We start from the raw sequence: 11367 nt of genomic DNA on the forward strand, positions 1-11367 counted from the left end.
CAGGAGCAATGAAACCAAAAAGCAGCAAAGCAGGAACACTAAAACGTCTAAACAGCTGAACACTAGAGAACACATCTAAGGAATTATGAAAGCTAATTATTGTATTCGTTTCATTTTATCCTTTCAATGTTTTCCTGGTAAAGTGACCTGGAAGCACTTTCTTGTCAGCAATAATAAAAGTATTCTGAATATTTTTTTCATGCAAAGGAAAATATTTAAATCATAATTTTAGATCATTATTTTCCTTAAGTTCAATTTTGGAGAAAATATGTGTTGTTACTTTAACCTTTATGCTTATCTAATCTTTCAAATTAATTTATAGTTAGTGATTTACCGGGTTTTAAAAAGGTATGAATAATAAAGTTTCAATCTAAAAATGTCACAGGAAAACACACTATTGGTAGGTAACCATTGAAGAGTTGATTCAGCTCTGCAGAAACTTAATTCTAGTGAGATTGTTCTTGCAATGTGTTTGTTTTATCTCAGCTCAACGTGACTTTTAAATAGTTTTCTTGTCCTTTTGTTTAGAAACCAAACAGAAGTAGATATTTTTTGAAAATATTGTTTGTTTTGCTGATTTAGCAGTGAACAGAGAGAACTCAGGAGCTGTCACTGAGGATCATCCTCAGGCAAATCTTCAGATAATCATCAGGAAACACAAAACAGGTGATGAGGCAGAGCATAAAGAAAAACTGAATAAATAAATAAAAAACTAACTACTGTAAAATCAAATTCAACACAAATTTATTTGCAAGCTTACTATTCATTTTTCACATTAATTTTCACCATCTGCAAACACATCATAGTCATAGTCAAATTTATTTGTCATATGCAACATTTATTCAAAACATGCAGCATAGATGAAATTACTGTCCCCTCGGCCTCACGTGGTGACACACTAGAAGAACAAGAGTAAAATTGCAAGAAATAAAATACACCTTCTGTAAAACTGCAAGGGTTAAAGTTTGCCATCTATAAAAGTAAACTGTACTATAAATATTAAGCATAAAAGTGATAAAATACAATAAATGTGCACCACATGTAAGTCATAAATAAACAGATAAAATCTACAGGGGAGCAATGATGCTATGTACAATAAATGCTCTTTTATTCATGATCCTAGAGAGTATGCAGTGCCTCTGTTATTCAGATCTGGAGTTGGGTGTACAAGTGGATGCAGAGCAGGGAGGGAGTTCAACTTCCTCACTGCCTAGTGCAGAGGTCGGCAACCTGTTCCCATCAAAGAGCCACTATTACCTGTTTCCCACAGTAAAGAAAACACTGGGAGCCACAGCAGCTGCGGCGTTGTGGGCGGGGCCTACTCTCAGACAGCAGTGAGCTGCTGCTTTAACCAATCACAACAGGTGACAGCAGCCAGTACCGGTCGCTCGTGTACATCAAAGTTATCTTTCATAAGGAGATAATCAATAAAACAATTTATATAAAATGGATCCAGAAGTTGTAGCCCGTCTCTGCCTACAATATTTTGATATTGTTCACCCTGTTGGTGGTTTTACTGAGCAGGTGCCACTTTTGTCATATGTTTCTTTTTAAAACATGTTTAGACTGTTCAGAATACAAATCCAGGCTCTGTCACGTTTGATTGTTGTAATTAAACTTTGTAGGTGGGGAAGGTCAGAAAAGGATCCGATCAATTTGTTTTTCCCTCATTTACAGTGACGGAGACGACGGCGCGGTGCGCCTGGCTCTGGTGTTAATCAAGTTTAATTATATCTCTTTGCAACAATTTTCACAAGAAAACAGAACAGTTAAAAGCAGGGCTTGTGTTGACCGGATAGTTCCCGTATTTGACCGTTTATTTTGACGGAGAAAGAATGCAGACGAACTGACAGTTTATTTGCTACGCACATCGCGGATGTAGCTAAATCACCCACGAAAAGTTTCCCATCTGAACATCTGAGCTGGACACTGCTCAGCGCAGCTCACTGTCAGCACGTACATAAGGTGCACAGCGAGCTGAAGATGTGGAGAGGGGCTTGGAGCACGTTGTAGAACCAGGCCGCATGCGGGAAGATTCCTCCGACTGAAGCAAGACTTGTCACTTAGAAAATGTTCCCTGATTATGAAACTTTGGCTGAATAGTGCTTGTTCCTGTCTCCAATGTGGCAACACATCCAAGAGCCTGTCTGAGGAGAATCCCAGAATCTCACTTCCTCTTCAGCTCAGAATGCGCCGATATGATTACGCACAAGCAGGGACGAAATTTTGATTTCAGAAGTGGGGGGGACACAGCAGGCTTGTGCGGATTTGGGGTGGGGGTGTTATGTAAAGACCCTTTGACACGTCACATGCCCATCTCAATAATTTTTCCATCCACAATATATATATATATATATATATATATATCAAAGTTAAAAAATGTACAACTCTATTATCATTAATATTTATTATCATTATTGAAGTGCAGTTTTGGCTGTTGACAATGGATAGGCCATTGTATTTATTGTTTTGGGTCTTTTTTTATTGTTTTTGGTGCAACATTTTCAAACAGGGAGTGAGATTCTTTTTTTTATTTAATTTTTGTTTGTTATTTTTATTCATTTAGAAGTTCTGGTTCTGGACATTTCAATGTTAAATGAAGGTTTATTTGTTGCATTTTAAAGGGTGTACTTGCATTATTATGATATATTAACATTATATTAGTGGTTATTTTGGTCTAGATAATGTTGACAATGATATCGTTTATCATCAACAATTTGTTGGACAAAATATCGTCCAGCAAAATGTGTTACTTTCCCAGGCCTAGTCAAAAGTATAAAAAGTATTTATACATAAACGGTCCCTCCTGAGATCTGGCCGTTATTTCATTTGCTGTGTTAGAGGACATGCTGAACTAATGTTTTACACATGATCATCACCCTAACATTTGTCACAATGATCAATTTTATGTCTATCGTATCTTCATTATTTCAACCTCACCTGTGAGCCTCCAGCCTCTGCTCCATCTCCTCCAGGCTCTCGTCCTCCATCTCCTACAGCCTCTCCTGCTGTACCTTCACCGGTCTCTCCTCCTGCATCTCTGTCACTCACCTGAAAAAAAGATGCTTGAACTATAAAGAGTGGGAGATTTTGGAATGGAACAAACAGAAATATTTACAGGATGGTTCTAGTATGATTCACAATTATTATTAATATAATGTGTAAATTATTCATTTCCAATTTGAGTGTATAAAAACATATTAAATATGTTTTTTCCCTTAAAAGTGTTTAAACAGTTGTTGCATTTCAACACACAAAAAATAAATGGAAAAAATAAGATAAATCTAATGAAAAGAGTACATCTTTGACATTAAGCTTAAAAAAATCTGTTGACGATGATGATACTGTTCATTTTTCAGAGCTTTTTAATGTGAACATATACATTGCAATAGATAAGTTTACAACAAAGTTAAATGATAAAAGTTTTGAAGTTACACTTCTACTACTACTACTACTAGTAATAATAATCATGATGATAATAGTAATAATAATAATAAATAATAATAATTATAATAATACGAATAAATTGTGTCTGAGGAGTCAGTTATGTGGAGGAGATGAGTTTGTAAAAGTTAGTTTTGAGTATGTTTGTGAAGGAGGAGGTGAGTCTGAGCTTAATGCAGGGGTGTCACATGTTCCAACTTACGTTTTGACTTTGAAAGAAGTCTCTTATATCCACTTTCGTTTCTTGACATGCTGCCGCCTGGCTGTGCATAACTACCAAAGACTCACAAATGAACACTTATTCAAATGTTATATAATGGAAGCTGAGCTGAGCTCTGATATTACACAGCGTCTAGTTGACGATGTGACTCAGTACCGGTGTTCTCTAGCGGCTCCAAACTAGCAAAACAACGTGAGCACGTTCTGTTTACAACTTGGAGTGACAGCAGCAACAGCCAATAATACGTTAGCAAGTATCAGCAGAGCCAATAGATTAGCTTTTGGGTGGGTCTAATAGGAAACCGGTTTCCGTTTCGGTCCTAGTGCTCAATCAAATCCATTTAATGGAGCGTAATATTGTTTTTGGACGGAAAAAAGTGAAGGGGACCGAAACTGCCTTTTGAAAAAGTGGGGGGGACATGTCCCACCCGTCCCCCCCCAAAATTACGTCCCAGCGCACAAGCGTGACGCATCAACCCGGTCTCACAGTCAGACCGGGTTGGAACTGTTCAGGTTTACGCAGACAATCTTTACATTTAGAATTGGCATACAGATGTAAAATTAATGCAGTAAAATATAAAGCATTTTATTTAAATATCTATTCAATATTTTACAAGCACAGAGAGCCGCATCATATGGATGGAAGAGCCGCATGCGGCTCCAGAGCCGCGGGTTGCCGACCCCCGACATAGTGGAACAAACTGTCCCTTAACCTGCTGGTTCTTGCCTGGAGACTCCACAGTCTCCTTCCTTACATTAGCAGGCTAAAGAGGCAGTGAGCTGGATGAGTAGGGTCAACTGCAGTCCTGGTGGCCTTGCAGGGGAGCCGGGTGTTGAGGGAGGTAAGAGAGACACAGGTGTTTCTCAATGTAAAGGAACCTTGCCTTGATGTCTTGGTCCCGGCCCGGTTGCCTAGGAGATACATCTTCAGGAACCGCCAAGGCGTGTTCCAATGTTCATGTTCTACCGATGCGTCTGTTCTCCGTTTGTTAGCTGTTTAGCTAGCAGAGCAAGAGGTGCCTTGTAGCCTAGCTTTGGTCAGAAATTTTCCAGAATACAGCGCAGTATTTTCTGTAAAAACTGTAAAACAAAAGTGTGCTAGAGAGTAAACTCACATTTGCCTCGTTGTTCGATTTAGGCAGCTTGGGTTGTGTAATGTAGCACAGTGGCAGCTGGTGAAAAATATTTTTGGTGGGGCTGTGCTATTTTTTTTTTAAACAAACTTGTGCTTTCTGAGCTTTGTGCACAACTTCACTATTTCGTGAATTAAGCACAGCTCTTTTATTTCCTGTCTTACATTATTGGACAAAGGGATTAATCCACGTGTGTCTGACTATTGGCACACTGCCTTGTGGACCAAGGTTGAAAAACACTGCATTAAACTGCACATAAAATAACATGACCATATATGGTCCACATCCACATTACTGTTTGTGAAACTAACACACTGGAGAATTTCATCACAATAATATTAAATAAACAAGTATGTACCTGATCTTTTGCATACTTTTGGTGAAGCTCTGGATGACCCCTGTGATGTAGACAGAGTCAATGTTCCTCTTCTGCAGCTGGTTGAACAGCATGTCCACATGTGGCATGATCTTGTGACACAATGCCAGCAGAAAGCCGAAATCTTCTTCCTCCAGCATTCTCACAAAGCCTCCTGCCTCTCTCTCAGTGACTGGATCAAAGTAATCCGAGTCTCTGATCATCTGGAAAAATCTGAGGAGGTCATTCTTGTGCTCATACACTGTGTTGACATCTCTCTCTTGGACAAAATGTGCCGGTTCTGATCCACTTCTTCATTGTGTTTATTCACTGCAAGCCTGCGTCCCTCGTCTCTAGCTGCATGGCAATGTTAGCTCTGCCTAGCATAGCTAGCTTCACCGTGTTGTCCATGTGTGCCCGGGATAACTCATGTTTCTTCACCTTCTCAGAAAAATGTTTCATGTCCGTAACTCCTGACTCAATCCATGCCTTATCTGTCACAGTCATTTGGAAAGCAAAATAACGCATTAGCGTGATTGCATCCAGCTAGCCAAGCCTTCCCAGAAGCCTCGTGTGTACAGTTTACCTCTCCCCTCCTCCTGCTGGCTTATCTTTACGTCGGGCTGATCTGGTCCAAGCTCTTTGACATTAAGTTTTTCCACCATAGTTCTCCTCTCGAACAGATACTGGAGAAGAGACCGAACTGAATTTAGTGGCTGCTGAGATCCGGTACCCATGCTGCTGCTGGTTGTAGGCGCACTGGCGTCCATGTCTATTACGTCTGCGTCACGACCGTCACGAGTCACGACCAAAAACGTGCTGGAGTCGAGAATCTCCGAGTTCTACCGAGCACTAACGAAAGCCTTTGGCGGTAGCTCTATCGCCCATCATGCTTCTGAAACAACGTCGACGCTGATTGGATACATTCCCATTCCTACCCTTTGATTTTCTTGTCATCAATTGGACGACTGGTCTCGTCCCGTTTGAGCGATTGAAACACAGCCCACAGCCTCCACCGCTCGGCAGAGCTTGGCAGAGACCGGCAGAGACCAATATAGAAATATATATATATGATTTATTTTTGTTACAAAACACACAATTAACTTAGAATATGTGATTATTGTTAATTTTATTTATTTATTTTTTAAATAAAAATTAAAAACACTGGGGAAACTGGGAGGGCGGCGCCCTATCGCCCTCTACTGGCCAGCCGCCACTGTGCCATGTCGAACCTACTTTCCTATGCAAATTAGTATTGTTGTGATGGCCCCGAAGGAATGGTTCATTCTGAGAAAACCTACTTTAACGCATCACAAGCATAGACACACCCCCTTTACATCTGCAACCCACTCCAGTGTCAGTTATATAAACTTTGGTCACTGTAATGCTAACCTCAGAGCAATGTTAACACTAGACTGACCAACTGATAGCACTAGCCCTGAGCTAATGCTAACGCCATTGAAGAATGTACAATATCCACAGCTTGCAAGCCAGTCCAACAGTGTAAGGCTGCACACCTCCTTGTCTGTGCTAGACACACTATGGACCAAACACCTCTCTTGTGAGCAACCCCACATCCGAGTGCACAAGCACACACTCCCAGCACCGCCACCAATCAGTACGCAGCTTATTTAATATTCCTGCCCTGGCCAGGGGGTTCATTTCATTGAAGGACTTTATCATGGGTGTAGTGCTGAGCCGTTTATCAGGGCTCCTTAGTCAACCTGAGCTCCCACAAAGTTTCAGAAGGTATATGGATGCACAATGAATAGTTTCCAATTATATAAAATAGTGTTTCAGTTTCCCTGTATAAAAAACCACTATCTGCCTCATGTTGTTCCTAAATATTAAAATCTATTTCAATGAACAAGGAGCGTTTAAATATTTTACACCACACTGAGCTGATAGGGATAATTACTGAACTAATATTACTTGTTTGACATTAAAATGGCTGATAAAACACTGGATAGGGAGCTATGAGAAGTAAGAAAATGGGAGTCAGAAAACAAAATCAGAATTTTTAATATATAATAGTACTCCAATTTACCTGGCACTCTGACTGATTGCAATCAGTAAGGGTTTGTCGCCTCTGTACTGGGTCTGAAGCAAAGGCAGCTGAAATCTAATTGAACAGCATTGTGTTTTGCCTGCATTAGGCCACCCACTTTATATTGCCATTCTGACACACTCTGTGCATGTTTGCTTGCCATCTCTTCCTTGATCTCTGCCGCCTTTGTCCTTCATCCAGAAACTGTCTCACTCTGACCTGCAGCAAGATGATTATCATTGTAAAACAACAAAGCTCAAAAAAGAAAACACTGCTAAAAAGGTGTTCAGACCTCTCCAATCAACAACAGCAGAGATCTGTATGTGTTTGTATAAGGACATTAAAAGATTCCTTGCACTAACTTTTAAAGTGCAGTTATGCAGAAATGAGGTCAACAAGGTAATTAACATTCTCCTTGGTAACAGGGCTCAGGGATTCACCTTGAGTTTCACGAGATCCTGGATGTTGTTGGGCTTCCTTGGTTGACATGCTTGTGCAACATTTTATGAAGGACAGGAACAGCCACTTTGGATTGGCAGACCAGAGGGTGGTAGTCCCTGGTAACCTCATTGAGGGGTTTGGGACTTTGCTGAGCCAGTGTTCATGTGTTATGTTGACTTGGAGAAGCCTTACAATAAAGTCCTTGAAGGTGTCTTGTTGAAGGTTATCTAATCCCTGTACAACCTAAGGTTTGGCATGCATTGCTGATAGTAGGTCGGATTCTCTTCTGGTGAGTGTTGGACTCTGCCAGGGAACCAGGGTTGCTCCTTTTTAACCTATCCCATCCCTTTTAGAACTGTTATGGATGTATTACCAGGTGCAGCCAAGGTCTTTACTTTGGGCAGCTTTCCACAGCCTTGCTATTTTTAAAGAACATTTGATCCTCTTGGCCTCCAGCAGGTACTAAAATTATTTGCAACCAGTTATGAAGAAGCTAGGATCAGAATCACCATCTCCAAGTGGGAAGCCATGATTCTCAGCTGGAAAAAGCTGGATTGTCTCAAAGTTAGAAATGAGCTACATGGAAGGTCCTCTGTAAGGAGAACATCAAGTATTTGGGAATTTGCCTGGAAGAGTTCAGAGTAATGATCAAAACTACGAGATTGCAAATACAAGAATCTGACATGACCTCCCAGCTTGTTAGAAACTCAAAGTAGAGTTGCTGCTCCTCTATGGTGACAGAAGCCATGATGAGTTGCTTTACAGTTTTTCTCCATTGGTTTGGATTATTTCTTGAAACAGAAATTACATTCTCAAAATAACATGGACAAACCTCCAAACCTCTTGGCAAATGCTCACAACAGAATGGCATTTCTCATTCATTTTATCAAATGGCAAATGCCTTAGTACATGTCTCAATTGTCTCAGTGCATCTTTGCAAATGATTAAGTACATGTAGCCTACAGTTATACAGTTAGCCCACATTTAGCACATTTTACAAATGAATAGATCTTGTAGATCTAAACTGATTAGCTGATTCTCAGTCTAATGATCATTCTCTCCAAAACATGTCAGCATGATTTTATTGTGTAAGTACTCACATGCACAACTGTCTGTTCAATTGTCAGAATTGGTCAAGAACATAATACCATGAATACCATGTATGAATTTCTTTGAATATTTGATACATTGATGACAGTCAGGTGACTAACGAATGGGGAGTGTCACACACAGGTGTTTTCCATGATCGTGTGCTGCCAAACACAGATATATAGAGCTTGACCAGCGCCAGTCCGATCTCTGAACATGGACAGACAAGGCCAAGCAAATGGACAAGGGGGAGTTCTTCCTCAAGGAAGAAGAAGAAGAAGAAGAAGAAGAAGAAGAAGAAGAAGAAGAAGAAGAAGAAGAAGAAGAAGAAGAAGAAGAAGAAGAAGAAGAAGAAGAAGAAGAAGAAGAAGAAGAAGAAGAAGAAGAAGAAGAAGAAGAAGAAGAAGAAGAAGAAGAAGACTGAGAATGCGTGGTGGAGGAATAGGGGGAAGAGGCTGATGAGTGGGAAGACACTGTGCTGTCCCGAATTAAATTTGGGCCACAATTATAGACCATGTCATAAACCATGGCCTCACAATGGCAGAGGCAGACCTAATGTGCCTCGCTCTACAGTCTCCTCCATCATCCAAACCTTTCGCAGGGTAAACTGATAACTGGTCCTCGAGACGTGGCAGGCGTGTTTACTTTAGCTCCTACTTTTTGTGCTCTAATTCCTCTTAAAACCTGTTTTTTCCTGTCCCTGATCTCTGGATTTTGTGATTTTGTTGGAAATTTGTTGGACCTTTGCTTGTTTGTTGGATTCATTGACTTCTTGGACCTTTATTTGGAATACAAATCTTTCGGATCCGACAGAGGCAGCTCAGCTAAAGTCTAAGCATCCTTGAAGCTATCTTGAATGTCTGTCCTCCCGCTCCTTCTGCCCCACAATGATGCCTTTATGCTTTCTAAAGCAAATAAAAGACTTGAAAACCTTAAAGAGGATATACAATGACTCTCTGCTGAACTGCAAAAGAAGGAAATAGTGCTGGTTAGTTTAGATCTCGTTTTCCTATACTGTCTGAGACCATTGTCAGTCAGTTTGAAGATAAAACATCCCTGCAAAACTTTCCACTCCAATCTGTGTAAAACTCTCTACTCCAAGACAACATTGGTTGGGATCCCTCTGCACCACGAAATCCGATTTCCAGCTCTACTCCTGACCAATTTTCATCTTGGTCAGAGGTTGTGGTACGTGGCCGTAGGAGAGCCTCTGTGGTTGATCCCAACTCCCCACCTGACCTCAGTCTTTCAAACCGCTTCTCTCCACTTGATGAGTAACAACCAGCTGATTCGTCCAGGCCTCCTCTTCCCTCCCAACCATCTATTCCCATCCAGCAGGAGCCTGTAGTCTGGAAGAAGCAACCTCAGCAGTCTCTTCCCCCCCAGACCTCAACCTCTGATGCTCGGCGCAAAATACAAAAGGAAGCTGTGCATCGGCACTCTGCTAGACCTCCTGTCCTGGCTCAGGAGGTGAGCTCTTCCATGGCAAACCCTCCAGTTCCACAACACCAAAGGAACACAACCCCAGAATCATTTATGTTTATGTACTTAGCAGACGCTTTTGTCCAAAGCAACTTACAAGTGATAATCGGCATGTTGCTCTTGAGGCTAACAACAACAATAACAACAAGTTGACATCAATCATAGAGAGGAGGGAAAAAGGAGAGGACAGTAGAGATGGGGGACGGGTGCAGGGAGGGTGCTAGTTCAGAAGATGCTCTCTGAAGAGAGATAGAAGAGATAGATGATAGATAGATAGATAGATAGATAGATAGATAGATAGATAGATAGATAGATAGATAGATGATAGATAGATAGATAGATAGATAGATAGATAGATAGATAGATAGATAGATAGATAGATAGATAGATAGATAGATAGATAGATAGATAGATAGATAGATAGATAGATAGATAGATAGATAGATAGATAGATAGATAGATAGATAGATAGATAGATAGATAGATGGATAGATAGACTTCCTGTCAGAATGATAGAGGAGGTTTAGGGTCAGAGAATGAAGTCATTAGTCTGTTGTTCCTCAAAATATGCAAGCTTCAAAAAAATCTGCTTTTCTATGAGATGTTTATACACACACACTCACACACACACACACACGTTTTTACAGTAGAATATTTTTGTCATACCATTTCTGCTCGTTTTACTCGTGTCTTGTAGCGTTTACACTGACACACTCACCCCCCACCCCCACCCCACCCCCCACCCTCCTCCAAGGCTAACTCACAACACAATAACAGACCTGACAATATCACCCATCCGGCCTCTGAAATAATTTTACTGAGAACAAACAGAGTGGTGGACGTTATTGGGTGGTTACATAAGCACACAGTCTACAGCAAAGTCCTTCTGTGATCTCAGCCTGCATACATGTATTTATCTTTCTCCATTCATGATTGGATGACTCAAAATACCTAAAAATAAACATGCAAAAACTAAAGAAAATAATAAAACCATTTATATGGTATTAAATCATACAAAATACATCCACACAAGAAGTAAAATAGTAAAATTCTGCATCGAAATTTATTGACATGACTTGTGTTTTATAAATTGTTTTATTATATACACCCACAATTGACTCATCCACGCTTGTTGGTTTGGTTATTTTTTTCTCACT

Source organism: Nothobranchius furzeri, chromosome 17, assembly GCF_043380555.1.
Source record: "Nothobranchius furzeri strain GRZ-AD chromosome 17, NfurGRZ-RIMD1, whole genome shotgun sequence".
Taxonomy (NCBI): Eukaryota; Metazoa; Chordata; class Actinopteri; order Cyprinodontiformes; family Nothobranchiidae; genus Nothobranchius; species Nothobranchius furzeri.